General features: G+C 42.3%; 1 protein-coding gene and 1 long non-coding RNA gene across 6 annotated transcripts in view; one reads left to right on the plus strand and one right to left on the minus strand.

Moving 5' to 3' along the window:
* Positions 1-5,032: 5,032 nt before the first annotated feature.
* On the minus strand, positions 5,033-9,975 carry LOC116554060. Its single transcript, XR_004270033.1, has 2 exons — positions 9,895-9,975; positions 5,033-5,205 (listed from the first exon to the last, which is right to left on the minus strand). It is a non-coding gene; the product is annotated as an uncharacterized LOC116554060 (long non-coding RNA).
* The window catches only part of PLEKHA1 (pleckstrin homology domain containing A1), a 57,793-nt gene continuing 45,558 nt past the window's right edge, over positions 9,545-21,779 (plus strand). For 3 of the 5 annotated variants that reach the window (XM_032281904.1, XM_032281905.1, XM_032281901.1), the window contains exon 1: positions 9,545-9,692. The gene's annotated coding sequence lies outside the window, so the exon portion shown is untranslated. Of the gene's footprint in view, positions 9,693-9,770; positions 9,816-9,963; positions 10,395-21,779 lie in introns of those variants that run through there. The other 2 variants (XM_032281902.1, XM_032281903.1) reach the window with 2 other exon arrangements.

Below are 21,779 nucleotides of genomic sequence, written 5' to 3' on the forward strand. Positions count from 1 at the left end.
TAAAAAAAAAAAAAAAAAAAAAGAAAAAGAAACTGTGGTGTATCCACACGAGGGAGTACTATCCAGCAACAGAGAAGAATGAACTGATACATGCAACATGGAGGAATCTCAGAATTCTTAGGCTGAGCCAAGGAAGCCACGCATGAAAGAGTACATACTGTATGAGTCCATTTACAAAGAGTTCTAGAACATGCAAACTATAGTAACGGAAAGCGGACAGGTGGTTGTGGCTGGGGTGGCAGAGGTAGTTGGGGGGGATGATAAAGGGGCAGAGGGCAGTTCTGGGGGTAACGGATGTGTTTATTGTCTTTTTTGTTTTTTTTTTTTGAGACAGCCTTGCTCTGTCACTTAGGTTGGAGAGAGCAGTGCCGTAATCTTGGCTCTTTGCAAATTCCACCTCTTGGGTTCAAGCGATCCTCCTGCTTCAGCCTCCCAAGTAGCTGGGATGATGACAAGCATATGCCACCATGTCTGGCTAATTTTTGTATTTTTAGTAGAGATGGGGTTTCATTATGTTGGCCAGGCTGGTCTCGAACTCCTGACCTCAGGTGATCCACCTGCCTCGGCCCCCAAAGTGCTGGGATTAAGGGCATAAGCCACTGCACCTGGCCTTGTTCATTGTCTTGATTATAGCAATGTTTTCACAGGTGTATATATAGGTCAAATCTTACCAAATTGTACTCTTTCCATATGTCCAGTTTATTGCATAACAAGTATATCTTAATAAAGCTGTTTTTTTTTGTTGTTGTTTTTTGTTTTTAAGGCAGGGAACTGGGAATAGCTGGGGTATGGGGAACCCTAGTCAGTTGAGTTAGACTGAAACGAAGTGTCTGCAGACTTACAGGCCCGGGGAGAGTTGTGGAAGAAGATTGGATTTTATTCCAAGGCAATTGGGACCCACTGAAAGCTTTTAAGCAGGATAATGGCTCTATTAGGTTTGTATGGGAAAACGATTGTTCTGGAGAGAGTCTGATCAGGAGTCCAGGCACAGATGGGTGGAGCTGAACTAGGTTAGGAACAGTGAGACAGACAGGATTGATGGATTTAGGAGTCAGAATTGGCAGGACTTGGTCTCTCACTGGATATGGGGAAGGAAGATGGGAAGGAGTTGAAGGTGGTGATCAGGCTTCTGTTTGGGTAATTAGGAGCTGGCAGAACTAAGATGAGAACTCATAAGGGGCTTGGCTTTGCCAGATGCTGCCCTCAGGACGCTGACTACTGTCTGCAAGGCTTCTTTAGGTACTAACACGGGCTTGGAGTTTCTTGGCTTTTGGCCTGTGGGGCTTCAGACCACCTACATGGTCTCCCTGGAGCCGGCCTGAGTGTCTTTGCCAATTCCTTCTGCTCCCTCTCAGTGGTGCTAAGATGCTAAAGTCATGCTCAGTTTCTGGGCCAAATCTGTCCTTCCTCTAACAGGAGGGCAGACCAATATTAAACTTCAGGGAAAGGTATATGGGAAGAACCCTGGACCAGGAGTGGGGAGCTCTGAGTTTGACTTTGACTCTCTCCTTTTATCTTGTTTCCTGTTTATAAACTGAGGCAGATAAGATCCTTGGGTCTCAGCCCTGGATGTGCATTTGGATTATCTGAAGATCTCTTAAAACTACCACTGCCACAATGGGATTCCGTTGCACATCTACTAGAAAGGCTAAAATAGAAAGGTTGACAGTATCAAGAGCTGGTGAGAAAATGGAGCAACTGGAACTCTCATTAACTGCTGATGGAAGTAAAATTCGTATACCAATCTGGAAAAGAATTTTGCTGTTTCTTATAAAGCTAAATGTACTCTTACTATGTAACCCAGCAACTCTACCCAATATCCAAGAGAAAAGAGTACAAATGTCCACCAAAGACTTACATAAAAATATTCATAGCAGCTTTATTCATAATAGCCAAAAACTAGAAATTCAAATGTCCATCAACTGGAAATGAGGTAAATTGTGCTTTATGTGCAAAAGAGAATATTACACAGCAATACAAAATACATTGACAAAGATAAATTTTATAGACACCATGTTGCACAAAAGAAGTTAGACCCAAAAGAGTATAATACATACTGTGTAATGACAATTACATTAATTTCAAGAACAGAAAGAACTATTCTATGTAGATTGAAATCAGAATAGTGCTTACCTCTGGCTGCTAGAGCTAGAGGAAGCCTTCTGGAGCGTTGGAATTGTATCCTGCCCTGGATGGTGGATACATAGTTTATTGTGCTTTATACTTAAGAGTTGTAGACATTACTATAATAATTAAGTTGTACCTCAAAATAAAGCAAAAAGAAAGAAGGAAAAATAACAGCAATCCCAGTTCCTTGTGATCAGAGATTCAGATTGATTTGGGGTGGGGTCTTAAAAAAGCACAATCCCAATAGTTCTAATGTCAAGCAGATTCTTTTTTTTTTTTTTAATTTTACTTTTGGTTCTGAGGTACATGTGCAGGTCATGCAGGGTGGTTGCATAGGTGCATACATAACCTCTAATGTGCATGACACCCACAAAAGCAGTCCCTCTAAAGACCTTCTTTCCCCAAGGATCCAGGACTTGGTACAGGAGATGTCTGCTACTGGGCTTATCCTGGAATGTGCAGACTGCAGTTTCGGATAAGGAAATAGCTAGAAAGCTTTCTTTTATGTGAAGGAAGTTTTGCATGAAGTGCTGGTGCAGAGATGGCTGCTGGAGTCTCCAGTGTGGGAGCAGTCTGGCTCTGTCACCGTGCCACTGCACCAGTCAGCCCCGCATGTACACCTGCACTGGCTACTCTTGGCTGGGGCCCAGGCTTGGCATCCCTTCTCAGCCCCTTGAAAGCCCTGCCAAGGAGGCAGGAAAGCCGTGCTTCACATAAGTCACAGTGGGACTGGGCGAATAATTATGAATGGAATTCGTGCTTGTGACTTCTGGTTCTCACAGCTGCAGATGGGGGGATTGTCATGGGAATTCTGAGTATTGTTCAGTGCTGACTGCAGCTTCCATTGTTGGGGTCTGATTACAGCTTTTGTTTCACCATAAAGTCCTGTTATTAAATGCCAGTCAGGAACAAAGATGTACTTACATGCCAGGGGGTCAGGGAAGACATGCTATTTCTAAAGCTGCCCCTGCTGTTAGTCTAAGGCAGGTGGGTTGGAGGCGGAGGGATGGGGGGCAAGCTGGAGGATTTAGATCAAAGTGAAATGTTTCTGAGGGAGCCAGACAAGATAGAAAATGATGACACCATCACAACCCTGCTCTAGTTTTCCCATGTCAATTCATTTATACTTATTTATTTTTGGGGTCAGAAATGCGGGGGGAGGTTGGGTGCACAACCAAACATCTGCTGTACATTAGAATCATTGCGAGTGCTTTTCAAAAGTCTTAAATTTGGGGGGAAACAAATTCAAGCGCCCCTGAGCCCGGCAGCCTGAGCCCTTCCAAGTCAGGCCTCTGCTATGTCCCTAGCGCCAAATCCACATGGTCCTGTTCCCCCATTGCACCAAATTCCCCGAGATCCCACACCACAATCCCATCCCAATCACCCTCATATCAACGAGGACCACAGCAGTCAGAATAATTCTAGAACCTACCCACTGCCCACGTAAGAGACTCTGAATGTATTATGGCCTTGGTCAGGTGGGCCTGGGAATTGGGCCAAACTAAATCATAAAATCGCTGACATTGACGGAGCCACTAATATGTGCCAGACCTTTATTGCATTATTTTATTTAGGACTAATGATGGGGCTGTGAAGTGGGAACTATCGCCAGAGAAATAAGGTAACGCGTTCAAGGTCACCCAGCTAGTCAGGGCAGATGGACTCCGGGGCTTCAGCTTCTCACGTTCCTTTCCTGGGCTGGTGCCTGTGACATCCAGGTTCTCCTGGTGGAAGCAGTGACTTCTGTGCTTCTCTTCTTTTGGGGCATAGGGCTTGGCACACACTCAGCACTCCTGAAGGCTTGAGGCATTGGTTCTTGTTGCTGAATGCATGGAAGTAAACTCTTCTGGCAGATGTCAAGAAGGATGAGAGAAACCCGTGGCTTTTGACCTAAAGAGGGGCTTGGCCAGAGTTGGACAGGTGAGGGGAAGCGGTCTAAGGGACAGTTCCCACAGGCCAAGGAGCTTGTGAAGCCCAAGATGGACTTGTTCCCAGATCTTCTCTCCCAGCTTTGTTTGCAAGGAACCTTCACCTTCTAGAACGCTCCCTACTTCAGTGCTACAATTAGCAACCCAACTGCGGCCCTGGGTGATCATCTTGAATTCGGAAAATCTTGTTTTTCAAGTTTTCACACCACAATGGAGCAAGAGTCCACATGTTTGGATGACAGCAAGCATTCTATGCTCTGCACTTTCAGGACTTGCCAGTATCCCAGGCCTGCCACATGTGGTCAGTGTAATTAATGCATGACCTAACTAAGGTGTAGATGTAGCTGGAACCTCACCAGATCCCCAGAGATCATAGGGTTGCTGGGACTTTTAGAACCCCAGTGGCATTCAGCAATTTCATATCCTGTCCCACCCAGATGTTTAGTGTTGAGCTCCCTCCCTTGTTGTCTGATAATCCTACGGCAGGAAAGATCCAGTTCTGCTCCTCTACAAGTCTTGGAGGCAAGCATCTCCTCGGATGCTCAGTTGTTGTTTTTCCCTTTGAGGGCCTGGAATTTGGGCTGGTTGCTGACTCATTCAGAACTCCTACTCTTGCACCTCGGTAAGCATAAAATGTGGACAGTCTTTCCTGAAAGGAGGATTGTGCCCCGGCCCTGGGATGCAAGAATTATCTCCAGAAGGAGACTCCAGTCACCTGATTGGTAATCTGGGCAGGTCACTTAATCTCTGCCTGATCGGGGTGATGACTGAGAATCACACTTCCCCTCACTTGGTCATTGCCAGTTGTGTAGCAGGGTCAGAGAGCCAGCTCTGACTCTTTACTCACAGAGGCAACCCCACTGACTCCCTGCCTAGAGTTCTTGTGCCATTTTTACACTGAAAAATAGGAAAGAGCCGTTTTTAACTCTCTGCTACCCAGTTTTTGGAGGGGACACAAGAAAAACAAAGCCGGGTTCAGAGTGTTTGGTTCATGTTTAATTTTTGTTCTATCTTGGTTCTGATTTCTGGGTAGAACAGAGGTTTGCTTCTGGAGGTACTTCTTCTGCTTGGCTTCTGATGCTGGCTCTGTCCATCAAGGGGGATGATGAATGTGTCATTCATCATTCTACACATACTTCTGTTCTAGGCACTAAGGATGCAGCAGGAAAAAACATAAAATCCCTGTCCATGTGGAGGTTACAGTTTAGGGGATGTGCAAACTATATATATATATAGTTTAATATATATGGGATTATTATTTATATATATGGGATTACATATAGAGATATAATCCCATATATATGTAACATCCATCGTTACATATATATATATATATATATGTGTGTGTGTGTGTGTATGTGTGTGGGTGTGTGTGTAATCCCATATATGTATACATGGAACCTCCATCGTGTGGTTTCAATTGATTCTCTTGCCTCAGCCTCCTGAGTAGCTGGGACTACATGTGCCCACCATCACGCCTGGCTAATTTTTGTATCTTTTTTTAGTAGAGAAGGGGTTTTACCATGTTGGCCAGGATGGTCTCAAACTCCTGACCTCAATGATCCACCCAGCTTGGCCTCCCAAAGTGCTGGGATTACAGGTGAGAGCCACCACACTGGCCAAAGGAACAATTTTAAGCCACTCATCAACGATGTCAAACAACATTCAGGAAAGAGATCCCCTGTGGGTCCAGCCTGCAGAGGGTGAGAGGCTCTTGGCCTCAGTGTTCTCTTCTCAGGACGAGCATTTTCAGATCAAATAAAAGATGTGAATTGGACTTTGAATTTCAGATAAACAAGGAATATCTTTTAAGTTCAAGCATGTCTCAAATTTCCGATCTGGAATCTTCTGGGATTCTACTGTTGAAAAGCTAGAATATGCACATACAGAATATGTAGGAAAGCGACCATTGCTGGGGGGAAAATTAATGCAGAAAATGCTGCGGGCATCAAATATTAAAGAAATGACCAGCGTTCAGGAACCTTCTGTGTGCCTCTGTACACTGCTCTTTGTGTTGTCTAAGGGGCTGATATCTGTCTGGAGTCTCCAGAGCCCAGCACTAAGCAAATAGAAGGGGCTCAAGACCTATTTTTGAGTGAAACATCAAAATATTTCACACGTGAAAGCATGATGATAATGATGACAGTGATACTTTAAAGGTAAGATGCAGGCCGGGCACAGTGGCTCACACCTGTAATCCCAGAACTTTGGGAGGCCGAGGCAGGTGGATCACTTGAGGTCAGGAATTTGAGACCAGCCTGGCCAACCTGGTGAAACCCTGACTCTACTAAAAATGCAAAAATTAGTCTGGCATAGTGGCAGGCACCTTTAAACCCAGCTACTTGGGAGGCTAGGGCAGGAGAATCACTTGAATTCAGGAGGCAGAGGTTGCAGTGAGCTGGGATTGTGCCACTGCACTCCAGCCTGGGCAACAAATCAAGACTCTTCAAAAAAAAAAAAAAAAAAGGTAAACTGCTAAACTGCAGATCCTTGAATTCAGATTCCTTTTTCTTCAGATGAAAAGTAGCCATGGAATATTCCAGCATTCCTCAGTGCCTTCAGTGGGTCCTGAGTGTTCTTGGTTTGCTCCCAGACTAGTTTCCCCGTACACACTTTTTTTTTTTTTTTAAATAACACTGAAAGCACAGTTATGTAATAGACCTCTGCATCCAAAAAAAAGGCTGGAAAGCAGAGGGCTTTTTTTTTTTTTGTCTCTGTATTTATTGGCTGATCAGGAGCTATCAAGTTCTGGTTATATTGCAACCTCAAAGCAGTCCTAATATTATCTTGTGTGTCCTTGGGCAAACTGAGTTACTTTTCTGGCTTTCTTCATTGTATGTAAATATGGCTCTCAGTGACAAACAATTCTGGGGGCTTGTTATGCAAAAAGAACAAAGGAACAATTTTTTTTTTCTTGAGTCCCATTCTGTCCCCTAGGCTGGAGCACAGTGGCACAATCTGGGCTCACTGCAACTTCCATTGTGTGGGTTCAATTAATTCTCCTGACTCAGCCTCCTTAGTAGCTGGGGCTACAGGTGCCCACCATCACGCCTGGCTAATTTTTGTATTTCTTTAGTAGAGAGGGGGTTTCATCCTGTTGGCCAGGCTGTTCTCAAACTCCTGACCCATCTTGGCCTCCCTAAGTGCTGGGATTACAGGTGAGAGCCACCACATTGGCCAAAGGAACAATTTTAAGCCACTCATCAATGGTGTCAAACAACATTTAGGAGAGAGATCCCCTGAGGGTCCAGCCTGCAGAGGGTGAGAGGCTCTCACCTGTAATCCCAGCACTTAGGATTCTAGTGCTGAAAAGCTAGAGACTCCTTCCAGACCTGCTAGCCAGGGAAGGCAAACTCTAATACCTAGAGGGATAAGATAGGTGACACCTGGATTTTTATTTTTAAAAGTTAACTACACACTGAATCAGTTAAATCAACAAAAACCCACTATGTGGACCAAAGGAAACAATCTGCTCTGGCTACTTTATAAACTATAGTGAGGCCAAATCCTTTCAACCATTACACAGATGAGGCCCCCAAAAGAGAGGTGTCAGAAAGGCTGCATAGCTGAGGTTTCTCAAAAGATAATCGAACAATCACGTTGTATGAAATGAAACTGAAAATGCTCAGTCTGAAAGAGGCAGTCCTAAAGCGTTCTATTGAGTTTGCAAGATGTTTTCACCTCCATCAATTTATCAGCCTCTGAGAACATTCTGTAGGGCAGGCAGGGTGGATGACACTCATTTACAGTTGAGGTCACTGAGGGTCAGAATGGCAAAGTGTCACTCTCTGCATAGTCACATAGGTAAGTCTATACAGGAAAATCTAACACCGTTCTTCACTGCACCTCTGATTCAGACAATAGGTAAGCTCCCTGTAAGATTTTTTTTTTTTTTTGAGACGGAGTTTCACTCTTATTACCCAGGCTGGAGTGCAATGGCGCGATATCGGCTCAACGCAACCTCCATCTCCTGGGTTCAGGCAATTCTCCTGCCTCAACCTCCCAAGTAGCTGGGATTACAGGCACGCGCCACCATGCTCAGCTAATGTTTTGTGTTTTTAGTAGAGACGGGGTTTCACCATGTTGACCAGGATGGTCTCGATCTCTTGACCTCGTGATGCACCCGCCTTGGCCTCCCAAAGTGCTGGGATTACAGGCTTGAGCCACCGTGCCCGACGCTCCCTGTAAGATTTTAATAGAGACAAACTCAAAATCCTACATGATGCCCCATGAACAGAAAACAAGTCAGGAGGCCAGGCTGAGCGCCCAGGCTTCTAACCCAGTTCTCAAATAAAGAAATGACTAAGTAGTCAGATTCCAGCCTGTCACCAGGCTTGTGTCGTCTGTCCTAGCAGCTGTACAGCTTGTCTTACCACTGGACATTTGTTTCATGTTTTGTTTTCATGTACATCTTCACATAGGAAGGATATTCTGAGAGACGTTACTAAATATTTTTTAAAGGTGTTGAAGGGGATAGGATGTGACCTAAGGTTGTGCTGTCAATCTAAGGTTGTGCTGTCAACCTGTTGTGCTGTTCCTAAGAGGAAAGGAAGAAGCACACAAAAAGAACAAATATTTGTTAAGAGCCTAGAGTGGCATGCACTGTGAAAGGCGTGGCATATAATTCTTTCCCAGTTCTTTGCATGTCTGAATATTACTCATTCTTCAGGTTTCAGCTCAAATATCACATCCTCAGAGAACTTTCCTTGTCACCCTCTCTGAAGAGCCTCCCCCACCCCCACCGCTACTGTCTCTTGAACTTTCTCATTCTGGCTATTCTATTAAAATCGGTAACGATTTTGCTTGTTTGCGGAAGTTCCTCCCTTGCAGGCTGCAGGCTCCATGAGGGCAGCGACAGTGTCTCTCTCTCAGATGAATGCCTGGTTGCTTATCACGTAGTTGGAACTAAGTGCTAGAGAAATACTCAATATTTAACGAATATTTACCACGATACATATTTATGCTCCACCCTTGCTAAAAGAATTTCGACTAATCCTTCTTTAAGTTTCTCCTGTCCTCATGTACTATTAACACGACTGTAAGTAGGAGGTGGAGCTACATTTGCAGGGAGGGAGAAATGGTTAAGAGCGAAAAATTGGCGCGCAGAGCTGTAAAGCATTTTTCTCCAGGTCACACCGCAGCCTGTGAATTTGTGCCACTTGGACCGATTATGGGACAGCTTGCAAACAAATTATCTGCAAACTAACGAAGCCTATTTTTAAAGATCCCTGTGCCTCGCAGTTCTAGGCGATGACATCAGAGAACCCGGAGTTCCATCTCTGAGCCAAGCCCCGTGGTGCTCGAAAACTACGATTCCCAGGAAGCACCGCGGCGTGGCGGCCCAGAGCTCCTCGCGCAGCCCTCTCCGGCGCGCCAAGGCCTCCGCCCCTGGAACTAGGAAGACGCCCAACACCCGGCCCGCCACGCCGCCCGGACCTGCGCGGGGCCTGCCGGGACTCGTAGTCTCTGCGAGCTGGGAGCGCTGGCTCCGGAATCTCAGTCGCCGTCTGGGGGCTGAGGCGGCGCGGAGACGCGTGCGCAGTGCGCGGGCGGACCGTCGTGGACGCCGCTCCGGGCAGCCGAGCGTCTGTAGGAGCCGGGGCCGCGGCGGCGCGGGTGCTCCGGGCCGAGGCCCCGGTAAAGTTTGGCGTGAGCGACGCGGCCGCGCTGGGGCGGGGGTGGGGGCCGGGGCCGGGCGCGAGGCGGCAGTGGCTGCGGGGCTTCGGAAGCGCGGCGTCCGCCTAGGGGCCGGGGGCGCGGGTGAGTGCGGGGCCAGCGCCCCCTCCGTGCACCTCCGCCCCGCGCGCCGCTGCACCTGGAGGCCGCCTGGCCCGCTCACCTGCCCGGGATCGGGGCGGCGGGAGGGGCCGGCGTCTTCTTCCCGCGGGTCCGCGATTGTTTTCCGACCTCAGCCCTCGGCGGGGAGGGCGGGAGGCCGGCGGCGGTCGCGGGGCCATCGAGCTCCTCGGCGTCTCCGCCCCCCGAGAAGTCCCGCTAGGGGCGCGGTGCGCGCAGCTGCCCGGGGATTCCCGGCGGTGCCGGTCGGAACGGCTCTCTCCAGGGCTGTGCCCGCCGGGCGTGCGGCGCCGGGCATCCTTTCCTGGTGCGTTTTGGGTTCAGGACTAGCTGAGGCCGAAGCCGGCCTCGCCTTGGGCCTTGAAGTCGGGCGGTGTCAGCGATTTACCTTCGCACCTTCGGGGCAGGTGGCCAGAGGCAGGGTTGAAAGCGACTTGCCCAAGGTCACGCAGGTGGCACCGGAGAGGCCACCAGACCCAGGTCTTTCGACGCCGAGGCCAGCTGCCAACCGCAGAGCTTTGGGGCCGTCCTGGGCGGTTTGTGGTTTGTTTCAGATGCTTTCTATTGACCCTCCTGGAAAGGGGAAAGTGTTGTCATAATGAAAGCGGTCTTGTTGCTTACAGTGTTTACTGCCTTTGGCTGTGCCCCCGAGCAGAGCATCTACCGTGGTCTGGGCGTATAACTAATGAAACTCTTTCGCTCTCTTTGGGGGCAGTGCAAGAAGAGGTTCAAGGAACAGATAATCCAGGCAGTTTATGCGTTTTCCTAGTCTGTTCCACCTTCCAATTCTTCGATACTTGTTTTCTTATTTTACAATTGATTGTTGGCTGTTCTAATAAGATTTTCTTTGTCTTAATGAAGTCATTGCTCCTTGTGAATTAGTTTTCTAAATAGAAAATCTTATTTCCTGTGTGTTTAATGACTGGAACAAATACCGCACTGTGAAGTTTACACCATTGTCTTTATCTTAGAACTCCTGATCAATCTGCTTTATTTCCCCAAGTACTCAGCTAGCATACTTTCTATGTTAATTTGATGCCATTGAAACCATTTAGAGCAAAGTTTGGGTAAGAGTTACATGATTGTTTTGTAAAACTATGTTTTTCTTCACAATCTGAAGAACTTGAAGACCGGTTATATTAAAAATAATTTAAGATTTATTCTGACCAAAAGTCTATTATTTTTCACGCTCTTAATTTTTCTTGTTGACACACTTGTGACGAGAGAAATATTTCCTCCAGTGGAGCTAGTTTAAGTATTTTTTTTTGAAAAAATCGTTTTAGAGTACTGATAAATTTAAACAAGATTATGTAAGCTTGACAGAATTTGAATTAATAAAGTAGCTAATTTATTTTATATTGCCATTAACCCTGCACTGGTTTCTCTTGTAGCGTATACCTGTATCAAGGTAAATAGCTGTGGATTTATCCACCAGTGGGTAACTTGTGTGACATTAAGAAAATATATGTATTATATAAATATGTGTGTACATACACACCGCGTGCACGTGGACCTTCCAATCTTTATCTTAATGAGTATTTTCATTGTTGCTTTGGGAGGGGGGAAAGTAGCAGATTTGTATCTTTCTTCTTCCCAGTTTTAAGCAGTGTAACCACATAGGAAAGTTGGTGTGTAAATTTGAGTTTGTCATAGACTAGGAGAGACAGTGAAACAGGATAAGTATACAATTGTGAGGAAACTGCCATGAGTTCATAAGCAGGAAGGACCTTTTTAGAAGTGTTTAAGGATGTTAGGAATAGCGATGGATTTTTTTTCTTTTAAAAAGTCATTGTGGCCAATAGTCAAGTACTGGTTGCTAACCTATGGGAAATAACAATATTGACGACTCCTAGGAAGATACCTGGGAGAGGTGGAAACATTTTACATTTTTATGGGGACTTTTTCCCAAAACATTTAATGGAGATTTTTAAAAAGTGGCTTTTTGACTTAAGCCTGGAAGTTCTTTACTGTTATTATTAGTCATGCTGCAAATCCCAAAGTTGTTTTAATTGTGTGATAATTTGTAACTCAGGATGAAATCTAAGAAATAATTTATTAGCATAATTTAACTCATACTTTGACATTGATACATTGCTTGATGTCAAGTAGTCATTCTTGTTTCAATAACTTATTTGAGAGTGGGGAAGATAGTTTTCTGAATATAGTGTAGTAATTGTAACAATAGTAACACTGCTTTTATTAGAAAATTTTCAGTCTGATGGTACTAACTGCCTTAAAGTATTTCCTATTTGATTCCAACTGAGCTGAGGTAATATACATGTAATTACTTTTTCTCATACTGGAGCAATTTTTGGTAATATTAGAATTTAATTTTCAAGATAAAAAATATCCTCTTTTAGATCTTCAGTGATACAATAAAATAACTTCAGTAGGAGATAAATATTAAGATTTGGTTTTAGATTTTTTGACCATTTGTGAGTACATACACAGCATTTAAGAATTTATCAGCATGGTATCCAAAAGGATGGCTTTCAGAAAAGGCAGAAACTTGAAAGCTTTAGATGATTGTCTATAATGCTTAATTATTTTTAGAAACATAAAAATATGGGATGTTTTTATGTAAACATAAAGCATGTTATTTGTTATAGCAGTGGAACTCTCTTCCACTTAATGAGCAATATTTAACCATTTGACCCTAAGTAACTTTTTTCCTTGTGGGTACTGTCTAATGAGGGATATGTGAGTTTGCTATTCCTAGAAGATGCTTAAGCAAACATATGTTTGCTATTTATTTTAGTAAAACTTTTAATTAGTTGAATTGATCTTATTCAGGAAGATGGGGTTTGGAGGCTTTTATAAGCTTTCTTTGAACTGGGATTTTTGTTGAATATAAAAGAAAATTAGTCATTTAGGATTTTTTTAATTAAATAAGTTTTAGAGCAAAATATTGTTTCCTACATGGAACTCTTATCAGACTTGTTGATCTGATAGCTTTATTCTCCATTTGGTTTTAGCCCTTTAGGCAGCCTAGCCTTTTATGGTTTGACCATTGAACTCTGGATTCTGGATTCAGGATTTAGTTTAACCACTTGAAGAAAAAGACAATCACAGGCATTAGAATTGGAAGTGATCTCAGAAGGCTTCTAAGGTAGCATCTTACCCAGTACAGTAAATCCCTCATGAGAACTTCCATGTCAGGTGTTCCATCCCATTATTAAGGGTAAAAATGCTGTTGTGTACGTCATCAGGTTATTCAGCAGTACAGGCTTACTGAGAACAAACATAAGAGTTTTCTTTTTCCCCATTCACTGCCTTTAACTATATTTTATAGGCTCTTTATCTCCCATCGTGCTGTCCCCTATCCTCCATAACATGGGTAAATGATAGCTTTTCTCTATCATTTACAGTTATCAAAAAGCTCTAGCCTTGGCTCAGTGGCTCACACCTGTAATTCCAGCACTTCAGAGAGCAAAGGTGGGAGGATGGCTTGAGCCCAGGAGTTTGAGACCAGCCTGGTCAACATGACAAAACCTTGTCTCTACAAAAAATAGAAAAATCAGCCGGGCGTGGTGGCACGTGCCTGTAGTCCCAGCTAGTTGGGATACTGTTGTGAGAGGATCCCTTGAGCCTGGGAGGCAGACATTGCTGTGAACAGAGATTGTGCTGCGGCACTCCAGCCTGGGTGACAGGAGAGTGAGACCCTGTCTCAAAAACAAACAACAACAAAAAAAAAAACCCAAAAAAACAAAAAAACTACTCCAGTCTATTCCAGTTTGAACCTTCAATCTCATATTCAGTTTAAAGGTTTTTTCCTTCTGCATGGTCAGGCCACTTATTTCCTGAAGCACTTGGGGTCTGGAGGGCTTGTGGTAAGTTCCTGGGATACCTCTTTCCTTTCACTCTTGAGGGATCTTCTTGGATACTAACTCGTCAAGAAGAGAAGTGGAAAAAGACGTGTTTGTTATCTGGTGCTATTAAAGTCCTCACTTGATTAACAGTGGCAGGCCACTGCAGTCCAGTGATAGGCAACCAAGCTGGCATTTTGGTGAGATCTTGCAGGGAGACTCCTGCTGCACAGTTTCTGGATATGAAATTTTCTGTAGCTAAACCTTTTCCAACCTACACACCCATCTGCTCGCTCCCATCCTGTCAGTCTACCCACTGGTTACATGAATGGGCGTGAGTCCTGGTGGAGATCTTTTCTCTCTGCAGCCAAATATTTTGATAATGGCAAAACAACTCCAGTCCAGGTACTCTGTGGTTTCCATTCAACCCTTCAACCCACTGGAAACTCACTTCCTTGTGATGCCAAATGGTGGCATACAGACCACTTAAGTCTGCCTTCTTTCCGAGCCCTGCCATTTCTCATCAGTTCTCATTGTCCCCCTTTTCAAGTAGACATGCAGGGTCAGTCATTCAGTCTGCTGCATAAGCAGACGTGGAGCTGGAGAATGGATGCAAGTGTCTTCTAGGCCCTTCTCATCTTGGTGGGTGATTTCTGTTGGAGGCTCCTGCCACTGTTTTGGGTGAAGACCTCCTTCCTTTCCCTGTGTTCTCCCTGAAGACTTGGAAGAAGTCTTTTCCTCTTTTTCCTCTGTCAACTGCTCTTAGATAATGGAAGGGTGGTGCTGATTAGGGGTGTCAGAGCCATGCCTGACTCTACACATATTTGATCCTTGATGTCTATATATCCTCAGCTTTGTGTTTATCAGTGATTGTGGGGCAACAGGACTAGTCGTACTCGACATGTTTTAACAAATAATAGTGAAGTCTTGTGGGCCTGATGAGGTCTCACTGTGCAGAATTCAATTTTTCTTTGCTTTTTCTTATATCACTCAGGATGTTTCTGTGTTTTGCTTTATTTTTTGGCTGAATTCCTGGTTCCTGACTGATGAAGTGTTAACTGTGATTATGTTAATTTATGACTGATTTGTAAGATCTAACTATACCTTAGAATATGAGTAAAGCTGAAGGAGAAATTTAGGTAGGGAGAGCATGTTAATAATATAATTGTGTCATGTAATTCTTATTAAGGATATAAATTCAAATGGAAATATAGCGTTTGAACCTTTTTCCTTCCATTATCTAAATAAGCCAGTTAAATCTGGTAAATGATTCTTGTCTGGTGAGGAAGAAACAGCTTTTTATCTGGAAACTTAACGTTAATCTTTGATGCAGTAATTATGGGTTACTTAATACTTCATTCAACAAATAGTTACGGAGGCTCTTCTGTGTGGCAACCACTGTTTTAGGCATTGAGGAAACAACAATAAATAACAAAAAACAAAAAATCCCTGCTGTCATAGAGCCCACATTACAGTGTGGGGAAATAGACAAGAAACAGGTAAATAAGTAAACTGTATCATTTGTTAAATATTAGTAAATGCTAAGGAGAAGAATAACATAGGGAGTGGAGGTAGAAGGGCAGAACAGTTTGGAGTATTTGCAGTTTTATATAAGATCTTTTAAAGGAAGTGTTCACTGAGAAAGTGACTGAGTTAAAAGTCCCTGCGTGGGAATCTTGTCTGGTGAGTCCAGTGGGCAAATGAATGAGGAGGTGGGTATTGGGATAGGGTAAGGGCAGGTGAGGCCTAGAGGTCTGTGTAAGGGCTTTGGTTTTTAGGTTTTTACTTTGAATGAGATGGGATCTTATTGAAACAATGGTGGTCAACCTTGGCTGAACATTAGAATTTGTTGGGGAAGCTTTAAAAAAGTACTGATGCCTGGATTCCATCCCAGAGTTTCTGATTTAATTGGTCAGTGGTGGTGGGGGAGGCAGTGTTTTAACCTAGGCATCAGGAATTTTTAAAACTCCCAGGTAATTCTAATAAGTGGCCAAGATTGACATCTATTGTATTGAAGAGTTTTGAGCAGAGTGAGGTATTACATAGTATTGAGCAGTATGACTCTAGAGCCAGACTCCTCTAGTTTGACTGCTGGCACTGCCACTTCCTAAGCAGGTGACCTTGAGCAAGTGCCTTAGTTTTGTCATCTGTAAAATTGTTGTAAGGATTAAATCAACTAATATTTAGGAATTTAGAAAAGTGCTTTATGAGTAGTAATATGTGTGTTTATTGAGTGAACACCTGAATCATTGTTTTAATGGGATCTCTTTGCTGTGTTGAGAATAGATTGAAATTGCTGGAGCAAGGAGAGCCCCTTGGCAATAATCCAGGTGGGAGGTGACAGTTGCTTGGACCAGAGTGGCAGCAAGTGGTGAGAAGTAGGATTCTGGTTATAATTTGAAGATGAAGATAACAGGGTTTGCTGATGGATTGGACGTGGGGGTAGGATATGGTTTGGATTTGTGTCCCTACCCAAATCTCATGTCAAATTGTAATCCCCAATGTTGGAGGAGGGTCCTCGTGGGAGGTGATAGTGAGCGAGTTCTCATGAGATCTTGTTGTTTAAAGTGTGTACCTCTCTTCTCTCTCTCTCCTTCCTGCTCCAGCCATGTAAGAGGTGACTCCTTCCTCTTCACCTTCCACCATGATTGTAAGTTTCCTGAGGTCTCCCCAGTCATGCTTCCTGTACAAACTGGAACTGTGAACTAACTAAACCTCTTTTCTTTATAAATTACCCAGTCTTAGGTGATTCTTTAGAGCAATGCAAGAACAGACTACCACAGGGTGAGAAAAACTTAAGTGTGACTTCAAGATATTTTGCCCGAACAACTGGAAGAAGGGAGTGGCCCTTCACTGAGCTAGGGAAGGCTGGATCAGGTTTCTGAAGGGAATGTCTGGAGCTCAGTTACTTAAGTTTGAGATGGCTTGTTAGATAAGTGGAACCATAGAATAGGCACTTATATACATGGGTCTGGAGGTCAACAGTGTTCAAGGCTGGAGATACCAGTCTGGAAGTCATCAGTATTTAGACCAGCGAGAATGAGTAAGCTCACCAAGACACTGAGTATATGTAGAGAAGAGATCCACAGACCACTCTCTGGAATACTCCAACAATAGAGGTCTGGGAGGTGAAATTTCCTTAGAGTTTTTAATGTGCTCTAGAGTGAAAGACAATTGTATTGTTTATTTGTAAAAAACAGCTTTATTGAGATATAATTCACACCACATAATTCACTTATTTAAAATGTACGATTCAGTGCATTCACAGTTGTGTGGATAATACCACAATCAATTTTAGAACATTTGTATCACCTCCAAAGAAATCCTGTACCCTTCCATCCTTAGACAACAACTCATTTCTCCCGTACTTAGGCAACTAGTAATCTATCTTTATGGATTTGCCCATTCTGGATATTTCATGTCAGTGGAATTATACCATACTTGGTTTGTTTAGAGAGAAGTGGAATCCGTTAGTACCTAGATTCTCATTTCAAGAGATAACAAGTTATTTGGTAAAGGTGGGAAGCTATAAGATCTCTCCAATGTAAAGAAAGGTATATTTCCTGTTTGTAATTAGTAACAAAACTGTGGGGTGATATTTTGTGACTATGAATATTCTGTTTCCTAACAACATTTCATCTAGTTGTTTTAGTGTTCATTGAAGATGGCTTGTATAAATCAGTGAGAGATTGGGATTACAAAGTGGTGATTTTCTATTACTATCATATTTTCAGAGATTATGTAGTTCATAGTATTTCTAATCCAGATGTATTGCACACAGTTTGTTCTTCTGTTTTGTGTTTGTACCTCTTTTCTCTCATTGTGAAAGCCTTGGTTCCTAATAACAAATATTTTATTTTAAATATAATTAATCGTATCAATATATTTACATTATCCTGTAATGTATATTATAATGGTCTGGAAGTCCTATCATACCTAACATGTTTCAGATTACAGTACCAAGTAGGAATGCTGGATCATAGGATAAAAGCATATATGATTTTGTTAAATAGTACCAGATTCACCGAATAGGTTTTTACCATTTTGCATTCTTGCCAGCAATGTAAGAGTTTCTGTTTTCTTACAGTCTCATTAGTGTGGTATGTTGTCAGGCCTTTGAATTTTTGCCAGTCTAATAGATGATAATGGTGTATCTGTGTAGTATAAATTAAAACAACTTTTTCTTTTATTATGGAGACTTGTGAACATCCACAAAAATAGAATAGTGTAACTAATCCCATGAACATCATCATTTAGCCCCAAGAACTGCCAGCCCAACCACCAGTGCCTCATCCGTTTATTCCCTTCTCTTAAATTATTTTGAATCAAATCCCAGGTAACTCAACTCAACTCAACTCAACCTCACCCCACCCCACCCCCCCCCACCCCCCCTCCCCTCCCCCCCCCCCCCCTCACATCACATCTTTTTTTTTTTTTTTTTGACAGGGTCTTGCTCTATTGCCCAGGGTGGAGTACAGTGGCACAGTCATAGCTTACTGCAGCCTCTGTCTCCCAGGCTGAAGCGATTGTTCCACCTTAGCCTCCCAAGTAGCTGGGACTACAGGCGCACACTACTATGCCTGGATAATTTTTTTTTTTCTTTTTTGGTAGAGATAATGTCTCCTCATATTGCAGGCCTGAACTTCTGAGTTCAAGCAATCCTCCCGCCTCAGCCTCCCAGAGTGCTGGGATTACAGTTGTGAGCCACCATGCCTGGCCCCAAATAAGTAACGTTTTATTTTATATCAGTAAATCTCTAAATGAAAAGGACTCCTTTTTTGGGTAACAACCACAATACCATTATCACACCAAAAATAATGTGTCTATTTTCTTAATATCAGGCAGTATTCAAATTTTCAATTTTCTTAAATATGTCAGTTTTTTTTTTTTTTTTTTTTTAAAGAAACAGGATTTAAATAAAATCCACGTCATGATTGGTCCAGATGTCTTTTAAAGCCTTTTTAAATTTATAGGTTGCTCCTCTAGTTCCTTTTCTTCTACTGCTTTTGAATTTAATTTTAATGAAAACAGTTATCTTTCCTGAGCCATTTCTTTTTTTTTTTTTTTTTTTTTCCCTGAGCCATTTCTTACAGTATAGATTTTGCTATTTGAATTCCTGTGGTGGCTTTTCTCATGTTCTTCCTGTTCTTGCGATGTCATTGGCAATGGCTACGTCTCGGTATGGGATTATGAGTGATACTGAATATCTCTTCATATATTTAAGGGCCAAAATGAGAAATTTTTATATCTTTCTTGGTACAATGTTCATGTCTTTTACTCATTTTTCTATTGAACGTTTGATATATTTCCCTTGACATTTTTTTGCAGGCTCTTTAAATGTTAGGCAAATTAGCCCTTTGTCTATGATATAAGTTGCAAATATTTTCTGCTGGCTTTGACTTGGCTTATCGAGTTTTTGCTATGGAAAGCCTTTAAAAAACTTTATTGGTAGTCATTTATAAATGAGTTTTTAAAATTGTTACTGGGCTGGGTACGGTGGCTCACGCCTGTAATCCCAGCACTTTGGGAGGCTGAGGCGGGTGGATCATTTGAGGTCAGGAGTTCCAGACCAGCCTGGCCAACATGCTGAAACCCTATCTCTACCAAAAATACAAAAATTAGCCAGGCAGTAGTGGTGCGTGCCAGTAATCCCAGCTGCTCGGAGGCTGAGGCAGGAGAATCGCTTGAGCCTGTGAGGTGGAGGTTGTGGTGAGCCAAGATCGTGCAACTGCACTGCAGTCTGGGCAACAGAGTGAGACCCTTTCTCAAAAAACAAAATTGTTACTGGATTTTTAATTAACTTTTTGAAATTATATTCAGTAAACTTCATCTCTTTAAAATGAATAATTTGATGAGTTTTAACCATGTCTACAATCACATTAAGATACAGAACATTCCCATAACTCTTGAGAAGTATCCTCACGCCAGTTGAAGTCCTTCCCTTCTCCCCCAGCTTCAAGCAACTACTGATGTGCATTCTGCCCCTATAGATTGGTTTGCAGTTTTCAGAACTTTACGGAAATGGAATTATACAGGCCATATCCTTTTATGTCTTTCATTTTTTCACTTAGTGTTATGATTTGGAGATTCACCCATATTGTTGGATCTGTCAGTAGCTCCTTTTTACTGGAGAGCAGTATTCATTGTATAGATTATCACCTTCTATTTACCTACTTGTTGATGGACATTTGGGTTCTTTCTAGTTGGAATCTTCTTAGTAAAGCCACCATAAACATTTGTCAGTTAATGTGCGCATATACACTTTCATTTCTACCTAGGAATGGAGTGACTGGTTCTTAGTATAGGTATATGTTTGGTTTTGTTGCTAGTACTTTTCCCAACGTCGTTGTCCCCTTTACATTTCTATGATGAGTGTAAAAATTCTGATGTTGCATGTCTTTGATGACATTTGGTGTTGACAGTCTGTTTAATTTTAGCTCCTCTGTTGAGTGCATATGGTATCTTTTTTTAACTCAAGATTGTTGAGATCTAATTTTACCCATTTTAGTGTACAATTCTGTAAGTTTTGACATATGCATACAACTTTGTAAGCACCATCACAGTTGAAATGTACAATAATTTTAGTACCAAAAACAATTCTTTTGTGTTCCTTTGTAGTCATTCCATCCCCCATCCCATGACCTAGCAACTCTGATCTGTTTTCTATCACTGTTGTTGTTTTTTGTTGTTAGGTTTTTTTTTTTTTTACTTTGCAGGCAGTTAAGTTCATTCTTTGTGGCATGTAGGCTTATAGTTTTCACGAATGCATAGTCATGTATCCCACCATGAAGGTATAGAACAGTTCTATCACCCCCCTCCCCTGTCCCACCCCAAATTACTCTGTTAAGTCATCAACACTGATCTGTTCTATGTCCCATACGCCTGTTGGTCTGGCTTCTTTCACATACCAAAATACATTGAGATTTATTAGTTGCACATGTGTCAGTAGTTTGTTCCTTTATTTTGCCAAGTAATAATTGTACAATATTGTATTGGATGTACCACAGTTTGTTTATTCATATACCAGTTGAAGGACATTTGGGTTGTTCCTGTTTTTTTTGTTGTTGTTGTTCAATTATGAATAATACCGCTATAAACATTTATATCAACTGAAGGGTTATGCTCACATCAAATACTGGTTACAAATACTAGGAGTGGGACTGCTGGGTTGTACTCTAAGGATGTGTTTAACTATAAAAACTGCCAAACCGTTCTCCAAAGTTGCTGTGTCATTTTGCATTCCCCCACCAGCAATGTATTACAGTTCATTTATTTCACATCTTTAACAGCATTTAGTATTGTCAGGGTTTGTTTTGTTTTGTTTTGTTGTTTTTTAAGACATTTTAGTAGGTGTGTTATAGTATCTCGTGATATTTATTTGCACTTTCCTGACTAATTATGGTGGGCATCTATTTGTGTGCTTATTTACTATTTTTATATCTTTGTCAGCTTGTGTGTTCTAAGCTTTTTGACCATTTTCTTATTTGGTTGTCTTATAATTGAATTGTAATAATTACCTTCCTGTTCTAGGGTATCAGTTGTTGTCTAGATACATACATATGAATATTTTCTCTAATTTTGTGGCTTATCTTTTTTTTGTGGTGTCTTAGGGTTGAAGAGCAGCTTTAAAGTTTGGTTACAATGCAAATATATTAACTATTATATGGTTCAGGCTTTTTGTGTCTTATCTAAGAAATATTTGTCTCCTCTTAAGGTAATGAAGAATTTGTCCTATATTTTGTTCTAGAGGCTTTATCATTTTAGCTTTTACATTGGGTCAGTGATCCATTTAGAGTTAGTTTTTTTCCACAGTCAGTTATTCCAGTCTCATTTGTTGGAAAGACTGTCCTTTCTCTACAAAATTGCCTTGGCACCTTGGTTGCAAATGAACTGTTCTCCTGTTTACTAGAAGAATTTGTAAAAGATTGGTGTTACTTTTTTCCTTGAGGGATTGGTAGAACTTACATATGAACTATTCTAGGCTCGGACTTTTCTTTTTGGGGTTTTAGTAATGAATTCATTTGCTTTGGTAGAAGTAGGTACTTCAGGTTTTTTTTTTTCATCTTGTGCCAGTTTTTTCAAAGTTGTGTTTTTTCAAAGAATTTGTTGACTTTCAAATTGT

The sequence above is a fragment of the Sapajus apella genome, unplaced genomic scaffold (assembly GCF_009761245.1).
Source record: "Sapajus apella isolate SASKATOON/1434 unplaced genomic scaffold, GSC_monkey_1.0 scaffold13, whole genome shotgun sequence".
Taxonomy (NCBI): domain Eukaryota; kingdom Metazoa; phylum Chordata; class Mammalia; order Primates; family Cebidae; genus Sapajus; species Sapajus apella.